The sequence below is a fragment of the Aethalodelphis obliquidens genome, unplaced genomic scaffold (genome assembly GCF_003676395.1).
Source record: "Aethalodelphis obliquidens isolate GAN/ISIS:26980383/991018 unplaced genomic scaffold, ASM367639v1 scaffold10, whole genome shotgun sequence".
NCBI classification, from domain to species: domain Eukaryota; kingdom Metazoa; phylum Chordata; class Mammalia; order Artiodactyla; family Delphinidae; genus Aethalodelphis; species Aethalodelphis obliquidens.
In genome coordinates, this window is record NW_020837954.1 from 10,971,539 (window position 1) to 10,995,608 (window position 24,070).

General features: G+C 42.8%; 1 long non-coding RNA gene across 2 annotated transcripts; it reads right to left on the reverse strand.

The window, feature by feature from the left end:
• Positions 1 to 1,819: 1,819 nt before the first annotated feature.
• Positions 1,820 to 14,157, reverse strand: LOC113622661 (uncharacterized). Of its 2 annotated transcripts, XR_003433610.1 has the most exons (4): positions 13,656 to 14,157; positions 3,764 to 3,895; positions 3,513 to 3,625; positions 1,820 to 2,548 (listed from the first exon to the last, which is right to left on the reverse strand). It is a non-coding gene; the product is annotated as an uncharacterized LOC113622661 (long non-coding RNA). The 2 variants fall into 2 exon arrangements; XR_003433609.1 differs by having other exon boundaries at positions 3,513 to 3,895.
• Positions 14,158 to 24,070: the final 9,913 nt, after the last annotated feature.

The following is a 24,070-nucleotide window of genomic DNA, read 5'->3' on the forward strand; positions in this document are numbered from 1 at the left end:
CATCAAGTCTAAGTTTTATTGTAGTCTGTTAAGGAAGAGTTCTCTGGGGATTATGAATAACTGCTTCTTGAAATGGAAACTCTGCAAAAACAATTGACATTTCTATAATCCTTAAGGAATAGGACTTAGAGGAAAAATGACTATTCAGGTGGCTCTCTGAACATCAGTGTCTGAATAGCTAATATTCATCCTTGCTTTATGTCACCCTCATTAATCAGCTCCTATTAAAGATAATGCCATACATGTAATTATATGGCATAGCATTATGTTAAATATTTAAGACTTTCATATTGCACCATCTCTTAGGTGTGGTGATATATTGCCCTGATTTAAATACATGTGTCAATTTTTCATAGATTTCATCTATATTCATGGCTCAAGGCCCCTTAGCAAATTAATAACCAAAAGAATGAACTCCTCTATTTGTAAGTCCATAGTCGGTTGCTTAGCATACTTCTCCACGCTTGTTTTATCTCTAAAAGTCCTATTCGGCTTTCTAAAAATACGCCTACCCTTTGTTTTCCAATTGCCCTGGTTCCCATGTTACATGTTTTCAATCTAATCACATGTGATTTCAAAATTGCACCACACTTGTAAACCGAGTCATCAAAATAGACGATAAGGAAAATAAACAATACACCATAAGGGAAGCCAGATTAAACCAAGTCCAAGATATTGCAATAAAATTTAACTTATTCCGCATTTTTAACATACAACAAAACTCATCTTTTCAAAAAAATACTCATCTTTATAAAGTTTCCAAGTGCTCACACGGCATTTCATTCATGACTCCTTACAACAACCTTATGAAAAAGAGTCAGCAGTGTCCTAATTATAAAATCAGGAAAACAGAGAAAGCAAGAACCCTTGGCCAAATTTCCATGACGAACAGCTGAATGGGGATTAAAATTCTGTGTTCACACACTTATAGTCCATTTTCTCCTGCATATTTTTTTGTGAAAATTCTGTTATCAGGTACCTGGCCTCCCCAAGGCCACTCACATCAATCATTAACCACCGTTAAATCAATAAACTCCTGCTGCTTCCACCCTAAGCCCAGCCTGCTCTTGGGAAAAGCAGCGTTGTCAGAATTTAGTGCCTGACACTGCTCTGAAGGTGGCTGCCTCTCTGCAAAGGACCCCCTCCTTAGGAACTCCCAAAGTTCATTTCCTTTACCCTGTCTTTTAAGTCAGACAAGCCCAAACATGCTCTTCTAATTTGATGAAAATCTATCCAGCTGTTTTCATTTGATGTAATGAAGAACAGGCAGAAACTTTATCCAAGTGGGTAATACTATCCTAGGTGCAAATTCTGTGGCAGTCAGTAATGCATGTTCTAATGCAGTAAACACTGCTTTGGGGCTTCCCTGGTGGCGCAGTGGTTAAGAATCTGCCTGCCAAGGCAGGGGACACAGGTTTGAGCCCTGGCCCGGGAGGATCCCACATGCCACGGAGCAGCTGGGCCTGTGCATCACAACTACTGAGCCTGCACTCTACAGCCCGTGCTCTGCAACAAGAGAAGCCACGACAATGAGAAGCCCTCCCACCGCAAGGAAGAGTAGCACCCCTTGCCGCAAATAGAGAAAGCCTGGGTGCAGCAACGAAGACCCAACACAGCCAAAAATAAAAACAGATAAATAAATAAATTTATATTTTAAACTGCTTTGGTATGTGGTGCTGATTAGAAGGCTAGATTATTATTATATTATATATATATAACTTTATATATTTTAATATATATAATTTATATATATTATGTATGTTATATATTATATATATTATTTTTATATAAATAATATTATTATATTATTTTTCCATGGGTGGTCTTAGAACAAGATACTTGTTAAAATGCAGATTCTTAGGCCCCAACACAGACCTACCAAATCAGACTTAGGAGTGACGATACATTTAAACCAACAGCACTGTGATTCTTCTACAGCCAGAAGGAGGAAAGCCCCAGGTTGGACTAGGGCTTCTCACACTAGACTGCACGCTTCTGAGGACAGGAAGCAACTCCTATTCACCCTCATAGTCCCAGTATCCAGCTGAGGTGCTTAACAATGTTCAGTGCTTGAACACGTATGAATTGATTGTGTTAATCAGATATGCAATGTAAGTGTTCAAAAGCTTTCATGTTAGAATTAGTTCATGCATAGTTACTTAGGAAGCAGTGTAAACACTTCTAAACACTACATACTGATGTTTAGCTATGTCCTACTCTGGGTCCGTAGAGTACAGGGTTGAATGAGCCAAAGGCATGTCCTCTGCAAAACTCACATGCAGACCTTCTCCATCCCAACCTGAGGCTCAGAGAGTCTCCAGTCCCTCAGAGCATAAAAGTCCTGTGGTCATTTTAGGCAAAAATTCTAGCCTGGTCAAAAAGCCAATCTCCAAACTCACATTCAGTTAAAACTTCTCTCTTCCCCCAACTGGGACCTACCTTGCTAGGAAAACTGCTGAGAATGGGATGCATGGGCCGTAGTCCGCTCCTTCTATGCCTCCTCCACTGTGCCCTCTGTTGCCTCTGGGTCCCCCAGGGACCAGGAGTGCTAGGAGGGAAAAGAGATGGGGAGAGTGAAATCTTCTTCCATGGTGGAGTTGTAATCCAAAAGCAGGCCTCAGCACAGCAGACACACAATTACCAACACTTCTTCCTCACAGGGGAACCCTCCTCCCCACCAAGGACCCTGATGTAGTCACCGCTATAGATGGTACTGTTACCTAGTCCGAGCTCAGACTGCTCGCCACAGGACAGGCCAGTAAACTGAGAGACGAGTTATTGCGGCAAGAAATAGCAACTTTCAGGGCTTCCCTGGTGGCGCAGTGGTTGAGAGTCCGCCTGCCGATGCAGGGGACACGGGTTTGTGGCCCAGTCTGGGAGGATCCCACATGTCACGGAGCAGCTAGGCCCGTGAGCCATGGCCGCTGAGCCTGCGCGTCCGGAGCCTGTGCTCCGCAACGGGAGAGGCCACAACAGTGAGACGCCCGCGTACAGCAAAAAAAAAAAAAAAGAGAAATAGCAACTTCCAGAAAGCTGGCAGACCAAGAAGATGGTGGGCTCATGTCCCAAAGAACCATCTTGCCTGAGTTAGAATTCAGGCTTCTTTTATACTAAAACGGGCAGGCGTAAAGTCAAGCATTTCCTGGTTCCCATCAGCCTTCGGAGGGGATGTGTTAATTTTTTCCTCCCTGCAGTCATTCACAGGTGGGCCTGGTCAGGACGTTTCCAGTGAGCTAAACAAAGGTATTTTAGCTTAGTGCTCATTACCTGGGAGGCAGAGTTCCCAGAAATTGGCTATTATGTATAATTTAAGCTTACAGGAAACATCCCTTTAGTGGTTAACTTGTAATAGAATACAAAGGTTCTTCCCTATTCTGGCCACAGATGCCATCCCCTCAGCTCTAGTGTCCCTACTGTCCACCTCCAGACTCTTGATGCTGGGTTCACCTTGCCCCTCCATGAGATTCTCTTTATTATGGTAAAGTTCCACTCCCTCTGTCATGGGTCCTCACCTGTTCACACCTTAGTTCCTGCACCCACGGGAGTCCAGCTCCTCCATCAGTGCCTTCTTGCTTCATTCTGCCAGCTCTTGTGAAAACAGGCACCAGTCCCTCCACCTGAAACTCTGAAGGCCCCCCGATTTGGCTTACTACGCTGGGGGAGACAGCTCCCCCATCCCCGAGGAAGACACACTGACAACTCTTTCTCCAAAGGATTCTCACTGTCCACCCCCATGATGATTCTCCCTCCTCTTCCCCCTCACCTGAAGCACACGAGGGGTGAATACTGGCCACACCAGTTCCGCGGTCTCTTAGCACATCCCACATAGGTGGTCCAACGTCTCACAAGGAAGTAGGGACATTTGTCACTGGTCGTAGTATCTGGGGAGACACAGCTAACATCCAGTTACATTAGTCAGTCTCTTAGTTACCAGTAAAAAGACTCAATTCATCTTAAAGAGTGGAGGTTTGAGATAGGAATACTGGTGGAAATAAGGAACTCTAAAATACCATGGCAGCCCAAGGACAGACCTTGGCTCACGACAACTAGAATGCAGTTTGGAGTGTGGAACAGATCTGACGACCAGGAACTCGACAGAGCCACCACTCTGTTTCTGCTGCCATTTCTCCTTCTACTCCCACCCACATGCCAGCTCCCACTCCAAACATCGTTCCCTGGAACATGGTAAAATGGGAACAGGTGAGAGTTCCGTGGTCAAATATATCTGGGAAACACTGAGTTAACAGTGTGTAGACAAGTTTCTTGCTGTGGGATCTTCAGAATCTTTAAAATACTAAAGCACCTTGTGACTCTCCAAGAGAGGATATGCATGTGGTGTTTCCCAAATGCACTGGCCTAGGAAGTCCCATTCAAGGAACACCTGTTACCATGATGGCTGGGAGCTCTACATGCTCTTCCTCTACCTCTTGACTTCAGCTTACTTGTGGCTTTGAGGCCCCGTGGCATCTGCAGAAGGCCCTCTCCACGTATTTGCAGCACCTGCTCTCAAACCCACCGACTCTCTCTACATCTTGATCCTCTTAAAGACAAAGAAATTGCTTATTCCAGTGTGGTCACCATCTGGACAGTTTGGGCAGATGCTTGGCATTGAGTCATCTTAGAGGCCATTGACCCATCTGCAGCCTGACTCACCTTGGCCTGCGTGCCCACCCCTGACCAGGAGGGTGGAACGAAATATGACCTCCCACCCTGAGCAGGAGACTGTGAAGGGGACAACACCAATGGTGACCTATAAACACCACAGTCTCTGTAAGCCCTTTGTGACAGCCAGCCACTAACTGAAGGCGTATAACTGGGAGACTTAAGTCAAATAAACGTTTTTCATGTGCCTTGAGAGTCCCCCCCCAGCCTAGTGAAGTATACTATGATCAAGATGGTACCAGGCTAGATACAAACTACTATATATAAAAAAACAGATGAACAACAAGGTCCTACTGTATAGCACAGGGAATTACATTCAATACCCTGTGATAAACCATAATGGAAATGAATATGAAAAAGAATATATATATATATATATCTCAATCACTTTGCTATACATCAGAAACTAACACAACATTGTGAGTCAACTATACTTCAATTTTTTAAAAAAAAGACAGAAGGGAATATACTAGAAATACAGAGAATCTGTATTTGCGGAGAATTAGACTCCTCCAAATCTTGATTTCAAAATAAATAAATAAAAATAAAAAAGATAAAACCAGGCTCCATATTAATGCCTCTAAGTTTCTTCACTGCAGAGGTGAGCCACATTTTAAGTTCACAGAGCACTGAAACTGTGTGTGGGTGTGTGTGAACTCTGTAAGAGATAGAGTACATTTTAATTATATACAGTATATATGTTTAAGTATATATGTAACATTGACTTCTTCCCTCAACCCACTATGTAGCTCAGAGTCAAGGGTAAATTGTTTCCATGCTTTTGTTTTTGATACTTATCCATATGCTTCATGTCTTTAACAGCTAGTGGCAAACCCATTGTAAATGATTTTTTAACTTAATCCAAAGTAAAGAATGGATGCAAAACTGCTTTGTAGGCTTCTGTTTTTACAAATGCTTATTGGCAACACTGAATTTAAAATGTCTGTAGGTGGGCTTTCATGTCCCTGGCATGAAGCTTATGCAGCCCTGTTCCAGTTAAATAACTCAGTCCTAATCTATTAGAACTGGGAAGCATAGTGAAGCTGGGATTATTTTGGAAAATCAAGAGAGAGGTTTTTTCCCAGTTTGTTGGTTTGTTTCTTGAGAGGAGGAGGAAAGTCACATTTGCTGAGCACAAGATACCGTGGGATGCCCCTTTCACATAAAAATATTATAATAATAATAACTCATCCCTCCTCATCTTCACCTCAGCAGTCACATTCAGCCCATGAGAGAAAAGTACTGGTTCTTTAAACTCATTCCACAGATTGGATCATAAAAATGCACCTTCAGGGATTCCCTGGTGGCGCAGTGGTTGGGAATCTGCCTGCCAATGCAGGGGACACGGGTTCGAGCGCTGGTCTGGGAGGATCCCACATGCCGCGGAGCAACTGGGCCCGTGAGCCACAACTACTGAGCCTGCGCGTCTGGAGCCTGTGCTCCGCAACAAGAGAGGCCACGATAGTGAGAGGCCCGCGCACTGCGATGAAGAGTGGCCCCCGCTTGCCGCAACTAGAGAAAGCCCTTGCGCAGAAATGAAGACCCAACACAGCCATAAATAAATAAATAAATAAATAATAAAAATAAAGGAATTCCCTTAAAAAAAAAATGCACCTTCAACATTAGAAAAACATGAGTTGGCCAATGTGACTAAAAGTCAATTTTAAAAGTCATGTCCTCTTCCGGTTGCTCCTTCATAGGGCCATCTGTGAGCCATAATTAACATACAATGTCAAGACAGAGGACTCCCCAACCAGGAGAAGGTTAGTGCAGTACAAAATGCATGGGCCTGGCCTCAGACAGACTAGCTCCATGACTCTGAGCCAGTGTGCTAAAGTTTCTAAGCGTCAGCTTCCTCTTCTATAAAAGGGTGAGTGTCATATGTAATGTTATGACAGAGGCTGTGTAATAAAGGACCTGCTCTGTGCCTAGAACACAGTAGTTTCCAATAACAGTGATGGTGTTTGTAGTGGAGGTGATAATAGTGGAGATATCTCTTTGGTTGTCTTTTTTTTTTTTTTGTCTACCCAACATGCCTTTCCTCCATGTTCTAAAAACAACAGCCCCATTTCTTTGGGTAACTGCCCCCCGAGTTCCATGCGGTTCTGGGTGAAGTCTCAATCAGAGTTCTCCACCCCTCGACCATAGCAATGGGCTTCTGATCTTAGGCCTTTGTAGTAAGTGGTGTTCCCCTTCCTCCTGGACCCAGGGATTGAGGGGAGCAGGGGAGGGGGAGAGCAGGTAGGACAAATGAGTAAAGCAGAATGAATCAGAGTCTTTCCTCAGGAGTTTACACAGAGATGTTGAGAGAGAGAAGCTCTCGGTCTTCTAGGGTGGCTGCAGCCATGCCGCCCTTCACCTCCTGCACACAGGGAACACATCTTGAAATAGAGAATGTGGCCAACACAGACAGTAGCAGAACAGAAAGAGAGAAAAATAATAATGATAATAATAACATTTGTATCCCTGGATCCAGCTCTACCCCTAGATTTACCAGTTAAATAAGTTAATAAATTCTCTTTTAGGCTTAAGCTAATTTGAATTGAGTTTCTACCCTTTGCATTAAAAGATTCCTGTCTAATATAAATATACTATCTTTTGAAGTTGTTTTTGTTTTGCTTTGTTAGTTTTTTCTTTTCTTTTTTTTTTTGTTTTTTGTTTTGTTTTGTTTTCGCTTTTTGTTTGTTTTATGTACAAAGATCTAGCATTGTTTCTGGGGTAAGGTAGGCATGTTGGGTGACCCAGTCCAGGAAGTTCACTTAGTCCCACTGAATGAAGCCGATATCCTTGGGGTACTATCAGGAACACTGGCAGCGCTTATGGAGGCGGCATTTTCGGATCAGACCAGCTGGCTTGAGCAGCCACTGCAAGAGGAGAACCCTGGCTGAATTTTCTCATATGGCTCCAGGAGAGCTGCCCGTGACCCATCTTGTTTTCTCAGGTGCAATGAGACAAAAGGCTAATTATACTTTTTAAAAAAGGAAGAAAGAAAGAAAAAGAGGAAGAGGACTAGACAAGAGAGCACAGAAGCAATTCCCAGAGGCACCCTCACACACTCATTTCAGCAGAGAAAATGGAAGCCCGCAGGGTCTGCATCACTGCTACACCGCAGTGAGCAAAGGCTGGAGCAGCACAGCCACTAAATCAGAAGCAGGAGACCTGCTGGGGTACACAGAACACCACGTGGCATCACTGTGATTTCTTGCCCATAGCTTAGTCAGTGGAGGGAGCAAGGTGAACCTCGACCCTGTTTTCCTGGCCACAGGTGTCCCCCTGCCCCACCCCAAGATAGGGAGACAGAGGCCAGCAAAGCTGGAGGAGTTCATAGGGACCATGTTATGGTGGCCTCACTGTGAAATATAAAGGATCTTGGATTTTCTCCAGGAAGCCATGGGAGCCATTCAAAGCCTTTTTAAGAAGGAGAATGACATTTTTGTGTTTTTGAAAGCTTTCCCTGGCCTCAGAATGGTGCCTGGATTGGAGAAGGACAAAGCTGGAAACAGGGAGACCTATGGAAAGCTTTAGCAGCAATCAAGTGAGTACCTGAATAAAGACAAGCCAGCAGTGACAGAGAGATAAGAATGTATATTTAGCAGGTGAAATCTACAAGACTTCATGATTGATTGTATGGGGTAAGGTAGGGGCATGCAGGTAGAAAGAAGGAAGGAACCCAAACCATATAGTCACCAACTGACTTCAGAGATCCAGAAAGAAGGTCTGGCGCTAGGTGTGAAGGAAGGGAAGGCATTCATGCTGGCCGTGCTCAGCTGGAGAATCCACAGGGATATGCAGGCAATGATGTCCAGTAGGAAATCAGGTGATCTGAGTCGCTGCTTCTGTGATCATGGACATGTTACTTAACTTTGTAGAGCCTCAGTCTCCTTATTTATCAAGTGGGAATAATCTTCCCTAAGCAGAAATTTTAAGTAATTTGTCCAAGTCAGCCCAGCATAAAACATCACCCTTAGAGAGGAAGAATTGATAGAAAATCCTACCTACTCTGAGGGTGAGATTCCTAGGAGGTTGCTGGTCCTGGGTTCCCCCAGTCATGCCCCAACTCCTGCCTTATCCTAGGGAAGCCCAAAGGCTTGAGTAGCTCAGGCTTTGTCCTGAGGGATACTCTTCGTTACGGTGCGCGGGCTTCTCATTGTGGTGGCTTCTCTTGTTGTGGAGCACGGACTCTAGGCGTGCGGGCTTCAGTAGTTGTGGCACGTGGGCTCAGCAGTTGTGGCACACGGGCTCTAGAGCGCAGGCTCAGTAGTTGTGGTGCATGGGCTTAGTTGCTCCACGGCATGTGGCATCTTCCCAGACCAGGGCTCGAACCCGTGTGCCCTGCATTGGCAGGTGGATTCTTAACCACCGCGCCACCAGGGAAGTCCCTGTAACTCAGTCTTTTTAAGGGTTTGGACCCGCCTTTGGGTCTTTGAGTCTATTGTTCTTTCTCACTGGAGCATCCTTCTTACACTGGTTTGCCTATGGAAATCCTTTGCATTCTTTGAGACTTATTTCCTATCACCAGCCCTGTGATGTTTTATCTGCCTCATCTCCCTGGAACAAATCTTTCTCCCTTTAAGTCACCAGATTGTCCCTTAAGTCGCTGAAGTCTGTAGGCCTTACCTATCATGCTAGTTGACACAACTTGCAACAGTCTGAATTTAGACACTATTGAGGTGTGTGCCAGTTACTAAGCTCTAGTCTCTCAGCTCCAAACCCATCTTTCTATGCTGTGCCTTGTGGTGCTGGAACTAGGCGTCTGCAAACCACATTTCTGCCTGGCCAGCAGTCTCCCTGTCAGGTTCCACTCTGATCAAGGGAGACTGGGAGGTTAGAGAGAGAGAAGGGACTCCTGTCTGCTCACAAGTACTGTGAGCGTCACACCAGCAATGTGTCTGCCTCCACCCCCATGGAAGTATTTAAATCCAGTTTGCAGTTTTTCCAACACGTGTAACACTAGCCTCATCCCAGCTGCTGTCTCCTTCCTAGTGGTCCGGTTCTCAAGCCCACAGGAATCCTTCTCCAAGCTCAGAGATGCTGGTCCCAGTAGAGCTGTGGCTGCCCCTGAGGCCTGAGCTCCACCCACAGGCCCCGCCTCCCAGTGTCTAAATTTTAGTAATGCTAGTCTTTGCTGCCCAAACCCTGTGAGTGGTAGTTGCTTCCTGCAGTTGCTGTCTCTGTGATGCGTTGGTGCTCTTTTCTTGCCTTTTCGCTTACTTAGTTAACAACTTTATATCTAGTTAACAGTGTATATATTAAATTCTCTTTGTCCAAACAATTGTTACGGTTTATGACTTGACAATGACGGTACAAGGTGCTTTTAATGTAAGCATAGAATTGGCTTGGATCCATATGTTTTATAGGATCAATGAGTCATTTTTGCCTGGGGGGGGGTCCCAGCCCCTAAGTATCTGGCCCTTAATGTGATTCTGTAACCCAACCCCCAAATGCCTGTCTACCTTGATATAGTAATTAGGCTGCCTAGGCTACCAGCACAAATTCTTTCCAGAGTCTGAACCCCAGAGCAGGCCCCATTCAAGGAGAGCCCAGTGGAATAGCCTAAGGCAATGGGACATGCACCTGCCTCTTGCCTTCCTAGACTCTGTGGGGAAGAAAGGGGAGAGCCCCTAGGCAGAAGGGCAAGGGTGCATATAGGGTTAGGTTCCAACCATACCAACAGTAGAGAGGGGAGGGTGGCGACATCCTAGTGGACCATGGATACTAGACAAAGCCCGGTTATTTCTTATCCTGCCTTTCTGCCTAGGGACCTTCCCCTTCCCTCCCCACTGAGTCTAGGAAGGCAAGAGGCAGAAGAAAAGTTTACTTGTGTTTTACTTGTACCCTACGTAATTGTGTCTCGTTAAAAATGTCCTTTCATTTGGAGGAAAAAAACTAATCTGTTTCCAGTTCCACCTCCAGAGCCAACCAATTAGTCCTGAACTAGCTGAACACAAATGGTGACCAGAACATAGTGCTTATCCCCAAGGAGCTTCAGTCCACTGGGAAAGGCGACAATAGGTTTGGGGGGGGGGGGGGGGTTTTTTTTTTTTTTTTTGAGAAATCTTTTAGCACTTTTTTTTTTATTTAATATTCACTTATTTATTTATTTAGGCTGCGCTGGGTCTTAGTTGCAGCATGCGGACTTCTTAGTTTCAGCGTGCAGACTCTTAGTTGCGGCATGCAGGATCTAATTCCCTGACCAGGGATCGAACTCGGGCCCCCAGCATTGGGAGCACAGAGTCTTACCCAATGGACCACCAGGGAAGTCCCCAGACAATAGGTTTTTAATTAGAATACAGGTTCGGATGCGTGAAGCAGAGACCCCAAATTGCAGTGAGTTAAATAAGATTTCTCTCTCTCTCATGAAACAGCCCAGATAAAGGTGTAGGGCTGACAGATCTGCTCTATTCCATGGGGTTGTCCAGGGACCAAGGCTCTTTCTACCTTGTTGCACTACCATCCTTGGAGGGTTGCCATTGTCCACAAGCTCTAAGATGACCTGCTGTCATGTTTACATTCTACTCAGCACAGTAAAAGAAGAGAAAAAGAAAGGGCATGCCCTTCTTTCTGGAAGCTATACACATTACTTTCCCTCACATCCCAAATGACCAGAATAGAGTCATATGGCCACAACTAGCTGCAAAGGGTACAGGGAAATGTAGCCTTTATTCTCAGGGCAACCATGCACCCAGCTAAAAACTAGAAATTCTGTCTGTACTTGAACCAGCTTGCAAGGCAGAAATAGAGACACAGATGTAGAGAACAAACATATGGACGCCAAGGGGGGAAAGCGGCGGGGGGGGGGGGGATGAATTGGCAGACTGGAATTGACATATATACACTAATACGTATAAAATAGATAACTAATTTTTAAAAAAGAAAAAAAAGGAATTCTATCTGTACAGAAGAAAGGGAAAATGGATATTGAGGGGAACTAGCGGTCTGTGTCATAACAGACAATTATAATAATGTGGAAGGTGGGGTACACTGAAGAAAGGGCCTGAGAAAGCTTGAAGGAGTCTTCATTTTCCTGTGCCCAAGAAATGCTTAACACACTTTTATTTAATAAATCTGGACAAACACAAAAGCATATAGGAGTTCAGATGCAAATTGAACTGAAATCAAATACTACCCAGCAAAAGCCAGTGGAAAAAATATATAAAATGTATCATTGTGGCAGGGCTGAACATCAGGATATAAGATCTTCTCTTCTTGCCCCAGCTACTTTCTTGTTTTACTGATAATAGTAAATCCAGTATTACCCATGATTCAGTGTTTTAAAGAACATGCCAACAGGCTTTCACTTCAGACAAGCCAGAAGCACAAAGAGCTTGACTCTGAGTGTTCCTCAAATTCGTATGTGATGACGTCTTTAAACAAGAGGGATCCAGATTACCACATCCTCATTTTTACTAATGACTAAGGTATCTTTCAATCCTGGGACATACAGAAAAATTAGTTTTGGTTTCTCCTAACACAGGGTTTTGCTACTGCCTAGGGTGTTGGTCAATGATGCCCGAAGGATGAGATAGTTTGAAGTATTCCAGAGGGTCACCAATAACAGATATTTCTTTTTCTCTCAAATTCATTAAAAGGGAAACCAAATGTCTTGGCTAAGGAAAGAGCTGACCTACTACTAAATTTATAGAAGAAAACTCCTCTTGGCCAACCCAGAGCTCCTTGAATCAAAAGGGAAGTGCAAGGCCACTGCTTTTGTAGATAACAAATCGGTTCAGTCAAGGAAAGACTGTAGATCTGACAAGGGAAAAATGGCGTGCTCGAGAGAAGATGAATTTTTACCGTATTTCATTATAAAAAACCACAATGAAAGAAAAATGACTTCATCGGTCCCATTCTAGGAGCCCTGGCAATGCTAAGGATAAAAGGAGAAAGCCTCTGGAACTGGCTTCCTGTCATACAGGTTGCATCCATCAATTCAGGGCAGCTTCAGAGAGGCACATGCAATCACCGCTGACAGTGGATAAATCACAATTATCAAGACCTTATTAGCTATTGCCCTAGAGTTAAAGAGGGTCATTTGCCTCTATCTGGTAGCAATCGATTGCTTTGTATGGGCTACAACTTATAAAGCCAAGGTCAAGGTATGGTGATGGAAAATTAGGTTAGATATCATAAATCCTCCAGCGCCAATCCTTCTTATCTGAACGAGAGTGCTATAAACTATTAACTCTGAAGACAGGTTTGTGGGAAATGTAACAGAATCCAAAATCATAGCAAACTTTCTGATGGATGATACACTACACCAGAAAAACCTAGAAAGACTGACCTTTCTTCACTTGATAAGAAAAAAAGAAAATTGAATTCACCCTGCTTTGATGCACATGGTTAATTCTTCAGACCAGTAAGTACTCATCAAAAAGAGGAGGGGGAGGGGAGGGAGACACCTTATAGAGAGAATATTCACTTATTTCCCCTCTTCACCCCTTGCTATGATCCAAGAGAACCCATGCCCTAAATGAATGGCTCACAAGTAGCAGATACCACGAGGTAGGCACTGATGAAAGTGAGGGGATGATTCTATCACAGGGTCTTTTTGTCTCTGTACCTAATCACCAAGAAGCAAACTACCAAAAAAAAAAAACAGAAACAAGATATAATTCTCAACTACCCAAATAAAAGATGTAACTTTTTAGATTGTTAGAAAATATTAACAATATTTAACAATCAGTAAACTGAGGTAAAAGCTATTAATATATGCTGTTACTTATACCATTCTTCCAAGACTTTTGAATTACTGAAAATATTCCAATTTAAAAGTTGAAAAAATCTTGTCATAGTTGGTACTAAAGTAAAAGCTGCTGTGATTTAGTTCTAAAAATAATTTTATGTGCTCCTTGTTTTCCTGTTTTTTATATAGCTTTTTACTTTTGCCTTTCTTACATCTTTTTACTTTTATACCTAGAATTGTACCAAACAGAAATATTTATAAATCAGCGTTTTCATACTGATCGTAACAAATATTCAATAAGTGAACCTACCTGTGTCCTTGTTTGGCAAATTTTTTGTGGGGTTATTTTTCGGCTGCATCGGGTCTTAGTTGCGGCATGCAGGGTCTTCGCTGAGGCATGTGGGATCTTTCGTTGCAGCATGCAGGCTCTCTCATTGAGGTGCAAGAGCTTAGTTGACACACTGCATGCAGGATCTTAGTTCCCTGACCAGGGATTGAACCCACGTCCCCTGCGCTGGAAGGCAGATTCTTTACCACTGGACCACCAGGGAAGTTCCTTGTTTGGTAAGTTTAAAAAACACTGAAGAAGATAAGACACAAAGGCAAAAATTAACATCATCTCCGATGACTGTCTTTAACATAGTTGAATCAAGCAAGAAAAAAATGAATCAATTTTCTAAACTTTTACACAGCTGAAAAAGCATAAAGTTTTATTAAGCCCATGAGAAATGACAGATATAAAAGCATAAAGTTGGGCTTCCCCGGTGGCCCAGTGGTTGAGAGTCCGCCTGCCGATGCAGGGGACACGTGTTCGTGCCCCGGTCCGGGAAGATCCCACAGGCCACGGAGCGGCTGGGCCCGTGAGCCATGGCCGCTGAGCCTGCGCGTCCAGAGCCTGTGCTCCGCAATGGGAGAGGCCACAACAGTGAGAGGGCCGCGAACAGCAAAAAAAAAAAAAAAAAAAAAAAGCAAAAAGTTTCATTAAGTCCATGAGAAATGACAGGTATTTTTCAAATGAGTCTTGTTTAGAAATATCAGATGTTAGAGATTGTCCTTAAAAACAGTAAGCAGGTCTAGAGGTGGAGTCAAGACGGTGGTGTGGGAAGACACCAAGTTAGCCTCTCCCCCCAACTAGGGTGCCTTTTGGCCGCTGGTGGGGGACTCTGACCCCCAAGGAGATGGAAGGAACCCCACAATGAACTGGTAGGACGTAGGGGGACTGAGGGGGGAGGAGAAGTGGAGGCCAGACAGGATCTGTGCCCCTGAGGCTGGGGAGATCAGGAGACTCAGGTGGGAGGGACTCTCCAGGAAGAGTGGGAGACGAGCAGAGGGCAATTGCCTGGCCCACTCAGGCCAGGGAGCCTGCTGAGCTCCCAAGCTGGTACCCCGCTTCAGAGCCCCATCCAGGCTGCGTGGGTCCTGGGGGCATAGGAGGGTGGGCAGGGGGATCAGGAGAGGCAGGCGGGAGGGGCCCTCCAGGAGGAGCGGCAGAGGAGTGGAGGGTGATTGCCCCGCCCACTCAGACACGGGGAGCCTGCTGAGCTCCATGATGAGGTCCCCTGCCCTCTGAGACCAGGGGTGAGGGCATGCCTGGGCCCCTTCTGTTCCTTGAGCCTACGCCCCACCCTCCACAGCCTCCAGGGCCTTTTCCAGCCCTGTGGGTCCTGAGCATTGGCCCCGCCCACTACCCAAACCTCACCCTTGCTTAGGCCCTGTCCCCCACAGCCAAGGCCCTTCCTCCCCCTTTTTTGTTTTTTCTTTTAGCTCCTCCTCTTTTTTACTACCATGGTACTGATGTACCTTCCGGTCATTGATTCATCTATATTTTTATTTTTATATTCATCCTAACATATCTGTTAGTTTCCTAGTCTCATTTTATTTTTTACTTTGTTATTGTTCTTTTTTTTCTTTTCTTTTCCTTGCCGCCCCACATGGCTTGCAGGATCTTGGTTCACGAGCCTGGGGTCATGCTGAAGCTTTTGCGGTGGGAGCTCCAAGTTGGAACCACTGGACTAACAGAGAACCTCAGACCCCAGGGAATATTCATCGGAGTGAGGTCTCACAGAGTTCCTCATCTCAGCACCAAGACCCAGCTCTACCGAACAGCCTACAAACTCCAGTGTTGGAAGCCTCAGGCCAAACAACCAGTAAGACAGGAACACAATCCCACTCATTAAAAAAATTTAAAAAAAGAGACGGCAAAAAAATATGTGACAGATGAAGGAGCAAGGTAAAAACCTACAAGACCAAATAAATGAACAGGAAATAGGCAATCTACCTGAAAAAGAATTCAGAGTAATGATAGTAAAGATGATCCAGAATCTCGGAAATAGAATGGAGGAACAGATTGAGAAAATACAAGAAATGTTTAACAAAGATCTAGAAGAACTAAAGAACAGGCAAACAGATGAACAACACAATAACTGAAATAAAAAATACACTAGAATGAATCAATAACAGAAAAACAGAGGCAGACTGGAAGACAAAATGGTGGAAATAACTGCAAAGAAACAGAATAAAGAAAAAGAATGAAAACAATTGAAGACAATCTCAGAGACCTCTGGGACAACACTAAACACATCAACATTCGAACTATAGGGGTCCCAGAAGAAGAAGAGAAAAAGAAAGGGTCTGAGAAAATATTTGAAGAGATTATAGTTGAAAACTTCCCTAACATGGGAAAGGAAATAGTCACCCAAGTCCAGGAAGCACAGAGAGTCCCATACAGGATAAACCATAGGAAACACACCAAGACACATAGTAATCAAATGAACAAAAAATGAATTCAAAGAAGAATACTAAAAGCAGCAAGGGAAAAACAAAAAATAACATACAAAGGAATCCCCATAAGCTTATCAGCTGATTTTTCTGCAGAAACTCTGCAGGCCAGAAGGGAGTGGCAGGATATACTTAAAGTGATGAAAGAGAAGAACCTACAACCAAGATTACTCTACCCAGCAAGGATCTCATTCAGATTTGGGGAGAAATCAAAAGCTTTTCAGACAAGCAAAAGCTAAGAGAATTGAGCGCCACCAAACCAGCTTTACGACAAATGCTAAAGAAACTTCTCTAGGCAGGAAACACAAAAGAAGAAAAAGACCCAGAAAAACAAACCCAAAACAATTAAGAAAATGGTAATAGGAACATATATATCAATAATAAACTTAATGTAAATGGATTAAATGCCCCAATCAAAAGACACAGACTGGCTGAATGGATACAAACCCCAGACCCATATATATGCTGTCTACAAGAGACCCACTTCAGACCTAGGGACACATACAGACTGAAAGTGAAGGAATGGAAAAAAGATATTCCATGCAAACGGAAATCAAAAGAAAGCTGGGGTAACAATACTCACATCAGATAAAACAGACTTTAAAATAAAGACTGTTACAAGATATAAGGAGGAACACTATATAATGATCAAAGGATCAATCCAAGAAGATATAACAATTATCAATGTTTAAGCACCCAACATAGGAGCACATCAATACATAAGGCAAATGCTAACAACCATGAAAGGGGAAATCGACAGTAACACAATAATAGTAGGGGACTTTAACACCCCACTTACACCAATGGACAGATCACCCAAACAGAAAATAAATAAATAAACACAAGATTTAAATGATACAATAGACCAGATAGATCTAATTGATATTTATAGAACACTCCACCCTAAAGTGGCAGAATACACTTTCTTCTCAAGTGCACATGGAACATTCGCCAGGATATATCACATCATGGGTCACAAATCAAGCCTTGGAAAATTTAAGAAAACTGAAATCATATCAAGCATCTTTTCTGACCATAACGCTATGAGATTGGAAAGCAATTACAGGAAAAAAACTGTAAAAAACAAAAATACATGGAGGCTAAACAGTGTGCTATTAAATAACCAAGAGATCACTGAAGAAATCAAAGAATAAATTATAAAAATACATAGAAAAGGGCTTCCCTGGTGGCGCAGTGGTTGAGAGTCCACCTGCCGTTGCAGGGGACACGGGTTCGTGCCCCAGTCCAGGAAGATCCCACATGCCACAGAGAGGCTAGCCCCGTGGGCCATGGGCACTGAGCCAGCGCATCCGGAGCCTGTGCTCCTCAATGGGGAAGGCCGCAACAGCGAGAAGCCCGCGTACCGCTAAAAAAAAAAAAAAAAGAAAGAAAAAAATGACAATGAAAATAAGATGACCCAAAACCTATGGGATGCAGCAAAAGCAGTTCTAAGAGGGAAGTTTATAGCAATTCAACCTCACCTCAAGAAACAAGAAAAATCTCAAATAAACAATCTAATCCTACACTTAAAACAACTAGAGAAAGAAGAACTAAGGAAACCCAAAGTCAGTAGAAGGAAAGAAATCATAAAGATCAGAGCAGAAATAAATGAAACAGAAACAAAGAAAACAATAGCAAAGATCAATAAAACTAAAAGCTGGTTCTTTGAGAAGATAAACAAAATTGATAAACCCTTAGCAAGACTGATAAAAAAAAAGGGAGAAGACACAAATCAATAAAATTAGAAATGAAAAAGGAGAACTCACAACTGACACTGCAGAAATACGAAGGACTATAAGAGACTAGTACAAACAACTATATGGCAATAAAATGGATAACCATGAAGAAATGAAAAAATTCTTGGAAAGGTACAATTTTCCAAGACTGAACCAGGAAGAATTAGAAAATATAAACAAACCTATCATAAGTAATGAAACTGAAACTGTGATTTAAAATCTTCCAACAAATAAAAGTCCAGGACCAGATGGCTTCACAGGCAAATTCTATCAAACATTTACGAAAGAGCTAACACCAATCCCTCTCAAATTCTTCCAAAAAACTGCAGAGGGAGAAACACTCCCTAAGTCATTCTACAAAGCCACCATCAACCTGATATCAAAACCAGAAAAAAAGATCACAAAAAAAGAAACTTATAGACCAATATCACTGATGAACATAGATACAAAAATCCTCAACAAAATACTAGCAAACAGAATCCAACAGCACATTAAAAGGATCATACACCATGATCAAGTGGGATTTATCCCAGGGACGCAAAAATTCTTCAATATACAAAAATCAATCAATGTGATACACCACATCAAAAAAATTAAGGAATAGAAACCACACGATCATCTCATTAGATGCAGAAAAAGCTTTTGACAAAATTCAACACCCATTTATGATAAAACCTCTCCAGAGAATGGGCAGAGAGGGAACCTACCTCAACATAATAAAGGCCATATATGACAAACCCACAGCAAGCATCATACTCAATGGTGAAAAACTGAAAGCATTTCCACTAAGATCAGGAACAAGACAAGGATGTCCACTCTCGCCACTCTTATTCAACATAGTTTTGGAAGTCCTAGCCCCAGCAATTAGAGAAGAAAATGTAATAAAAGGAATACAAATTGTAAAAGAAGGAGTAAAACTGTCACTGTTTGCTGATGACATGATACTATACATAGAAAATCCGAAAGATAACACCAGAAAACTGCTAGAACTAAGCAATGAATTTGGTAAGGTTGCAGGATACAAAATTAATGCAGAGAAATCTCTGAAATTCCTATACACCACCAACAAAAAAATCAGAAAGAGAAATTAAGGAAACACTCCCATTTACCACTGCAACAAAAAGAATAAAATACCTAGGAATGAGCCTGCCTAAGGAGGCAAAAGACCTGTACTCAGAAAACTATAAAATACTGATGAAAGAAATCAAAGATGACATAAATGGTGGAGACATATACCATGTTCTTGGATTGGAAGAATCAATAATGTGAAAATGACTATACTACGCAAAGCAATCGACAGATTCAATGCAATCCCTATCAAACTACAAATGGAATTCTTCACAGAATTAGAACAAAACGTTTTACAATTCGTATGGAAACACAAAAGACCCCGAATAGCCAAAGCAATCTTGAGAAAGCAAAACGGAGTTGGAGGAATCAGGCTTCCCGACTTCAAACTATACCACAAAGCTACAGTAACCAAGACAGTATGGTACTGGCACAAAAACAGAAATATAGATCAATGGTACAGGATAGAAAGCCCAGAGATAAACCCACGCACCTATGGTCAACTAATCTATGACAAAGTAGGCAAGGATATACAATGGAGAAAAGACAGCCTCTTCAATAAGTGGTGCTGGGAAAACTGGACAGCTACATGTAAAAGAATGAAATTAGAACACTCCCTAACACCATACACAAAAATAAACTCCAAATGGATTAGAGACCTAAATGTAAGACCAGATACTATAAAACTCTTAGAGGAAAACGTAGGAAAAATATTCTTTGACATAAACCACAGCTAGATCTTTTTTGACCCACCTCCTAGAGTAATGGAAATAAAAACAAAAATAAACAAATGGGGCTTAATTAAACTTAAAAGCTTTTGCACAGCAAAGGAAACCATAAACAAGACAAAAAGACAACCCTCAGATTGGGAGGAAATATTTGCAAATGAAACAACTGACAAAGGATTAATCTCCAAAATATACAAACAGCTCATGGAACTCAATATCAAAATAACAAACAATGCAGTTTAAAAATGGGCAGTCAAAGCAATCTTGAGAACGAAAAACGGAGCTGGAGGTATCAGGCTCCCTGACTTCAGACTACACTACAAAGCTACAGTAATCAAGACAGTATGGTACTGGCACAAAAACAGAAATATAGATCAATGGAACAGGATAGAAAGCCCAGAGATAAACCCATGCACATATGGTCACCTTATCTTTGATAAAGGAGGCAGAAGTGTACAGTGCAGAAAGGACAGCCTCTTCAATAAGTGCTGCTGGGAAAACTGGACAGGTACATGTAAAAGTATGAGATTAGATCACTCCCTAACACCATACACAAAAATAAGCTCAAAATGGATTAAAGGCCTAAATGTAAGGCCAGAAACTATCAAACTCTTAGAGGAAAACATAGGCAGAACACTCTATGACATAAATCACAGAAAGATCCTGTTTGACCCACCTCCTAGAGTAATGAAAATAAAAACAAAAATAAACAAATGGGACCTAATGAAACTTCAAAGCTTTTGCACAGCAAAGGAAACCATAAACAAGACCAAAAGACAACCCTCAGAATGGGAGAAAATATTTGCAAATGAAGCAACTGACAAAGGATTAATCTCCAAAATTTACAAGCAGCTCATGCAGCTCAATAACAAAAAAACAAACAACCCAATCCAAAAATGGGCAGAAGACCTAAATAGACATTTCTCCAAAGAAGATATACAGACTGCCAACAAACACATGAAAGAATGCTCAACATCATTAATCATTAGAGAAATGCAAATCAAAACTACAATGAGATATCATCTCACACCAGTCAGAATGGCCATCATCAAAAAATCTAGAAACAATAAATGCTGGAGAGGGTGTGGAGAAAAGGGAACACTCTTGCACTGCTGGTGGGAATGTGAATTGGTTCAGCCACTATGGAGAACAGTATGGAGGTTCCTTAAAAATCTACAAATAGAACTACCATATGACCCAGCAATCCCACTACTGGGCATATACCCTGAGAAAACCAAAATTCAAAAAGAGTCATGTACCAAAATGTTCATTGCAGCTCTATTTACAATAGCCCGGAGATGGAAACAACCTAAGTGCCCATCATCGGATGAATGGATAAAGATGTGGCACATATATACAATGGAATATTACTCAGCCATAAAAAGAAACAAAATTGAGCTATTTGTAATGAGGTGGATAGACCTAGAGTCTGTCATACAGAGTGAAGTAAGTCAGAAAGAAAAAGACAAATACCGTATGCTAACACATATATATGGAATTTAAGGAAAAAAAATGTCATGAAGAACCTAGGGGTAAGACAGGAATAAAGACACAGACCTACTGGAGAATGGACTTGAGGATATGGGGAGGGGGAAGGGTGAGCTGTGACAGGGCGAGAGAGAGTCATGGACATATACACACTAACAAACGTAGTAAGGTAGATAGCTAATGGGAAGCAGCCGCATGGCACAGGGATATTGGCTCGGTGCTTTGTGACAGCCTGGAGGGGTGGGACAGGGAGGTTGGGAGGGAGGGAGACGCAAGAGGGAAGACATATGGGAACATATGTATATGTATAACTGATTCACTTTGTTATAAAGCAGAAACTAACACACCATTGTAAAGCAATTATACCCCAATAAAGATGTTAAAATAAATAAATAAATAAATGGGCAGAATACCTAAATAGACATTTCACCAAGGAAGACATACAGATGGCCAAGAGGCACATGAAAAGATGCTCAACACCGCTAATTATTAGAGAAATGCAAATCAAAACTACAACGAGGTATCACCTCACGCTGGTCAGAATGACCATTATCAAAAAATCTAGAAACAATAAATGCTGGAAAGGGTGTGGAGAAAAGGGAACCCTCCTGCACTGTTGGTGGGAATGTAAATTAATACAACCACTATGGAAAACAGTATGGAGGTTCCTTAAAAAACTACAAATAGAACTACCATATGACCCAGCAATCCCACTACTGGGCATATACCCTGAGAAAACCATAATTCTAAAAGAATCATGTACCACAATGTTCACTGCAGCACTATTTACAATAGCCAGGACATAGAAGCAACCTAAGCGTCCATTGACAGATGAAGGTATAAAGAAGATGTGGCACATATATACAATGGAATATTACTCAGCCATAAAAAGAAATGAAACTGAGTTATCTGTAGTGAGGTGGATGGACTTAAGAGTCTGTCATATAGAGTGAAGTAAGTCAGAAAGAGAAAAACAAATACCATATGCTAACACATATATATGGAATCTTAAAAGAATAAAAATAAAAGGCACTGACGAACCTAGTTGCTGGGCAGGAATAAAGAGGTAGACATAGAACACGGACTTTATGACATGGAGTGGGAGGGCGAAGCTGGGCGCAGCGAGAGCAGCATTGACATATATACACTACTGAATGTAAAATAGTTGGCTGGTGGGAAACAGGAGCTTAGCACAGGGAGATTGGCTAGGTGCTCTGCGATGACCTAGAGGGATGGGATAGGGAGGATGGGAGGGAGGCTCAAGAGGGAGGGGATATGGGGACATTTGTATGCATACGGCTGATTCTCTTTGTTATGCAACAGAAACTAACACAGTATTGTGAAGCAATTATACTCCAATAAAGATCTATTTTTTAAAAATAAGTAAATAAAGAAATCTTCTAGCGAAACTAAAAAACAAACAAAAAAACAATGGGCAGTGAGAATGAATCTGATAAATTCTACAGGCCCAGAAATGGAAACATGAAAAATGTAAATCCAAAGCTGTCTCTGAATTTTCAGCTAGTTGAACAATCCTTGACACTAAATCAAATTTAGCTTAAATCAAAACTGAATTTTTCTATAGATTTCCATAGAGATAAAAGCAGGAAGCTTCAGAAACACATCGGTATGACAATTTAAACTTTAAAAAAAAATGTATTTTCTTCACATATAAGGTAGGCACACTAACCCTCTGACCCTTTGAAAATAACAGGAATACATTAAAGGTACTGGCAAGGATTTGGTCACCATCCATTCAAAACAGTGGTGTTAACACACCACCAAACCCCTAAATGATCTCTCCTTTTCAATTATGAATGATTCGTTCTTTCAGAGGTGAAGAAGGGTAATGTTGGAAGACATGAGATTTGTCTTGTATAATCAGGAGTGTCCCAATAGTTTTTTGTTTTTCTTTTTTCGATACGCGGGCCTCTCACTGTTGTGGCCTCTCCCGTTGCGGAGCACAGGCTCCGCACGCGCAGGCTCAGCGGCCATGGCTCACGGGCCTAGCCGCTCCGCGGCATGTGGTCCCCTGCATCGGCAGGCGGACTCTCAACCACTACGCCACCAGGGAAGCCCAATGTCCCAATAGTTTTAAATCAGTTTGATGTCTATTTTTATACAGAAAAATCTTTGCCTTCCAAGGAACATTTCAAAATCATCAAGGAATGTGCATACTGCAGTTTATACTTATTAGGAAGCAATACTTTAACCAATAACTTTTTGTAAGTAAAAGCTACAACATCAAATCATACGTGAAGCAAATCTTAGGTGCAGAACTATCTCCACTGATGTGAAAAGTGCAAAGAAAAAAAGAAAAATCAAGCTTTGCTAACCGTTTAGGCAAATGCCACGTCCGCAAAACCTCGGAGGCGGGGTCTTGGTCCCGGTAGAGGGTCTCCAAAGATACCATCATTCAGTTCGATGTATGTACGAAAAGGAAGGTCAAGGCGCCCTTCCGCGACCTTTACGAAAAATTCCCAAGAATTCTGCCTTTGCCCCAGGGTGGAGCAGTCGTTGGGCATTCTCCTTGACATCCCCCAGGGAACAGGAGGTGCCCGCGACTGTCTCTCCTCAGAGCCGGTCCGGCGCGAGCAGGTTCCCACGTGGCGTGCGCAGGCGGGCTCCCAAGTGGCGCCCGTAGCCCGCCCACAGCCGGCTCTGCATCCCCGGCCGGCGCTCTGATTGGCCAAGGACGGCGGAGCGTCTCCGGAGCCGGCAGCGACTCGGCCAAAATGGTCGGGCGCCGGGCGAAGCGTCGCAGCCAGGCGGGCAGCTACCCGAGCAACCGGTCCCGTGCGTGGGCCCTATGCCAGCGGTGAAGATACCGCCGGGCGCCTCGGTCGCGCAACCCCACGTGGTCCCTGGTTAGCGGCAGGCACCGTCACCCTCCACCCTATGTCAGGTAGTGCTCACCTCAGCGCTCG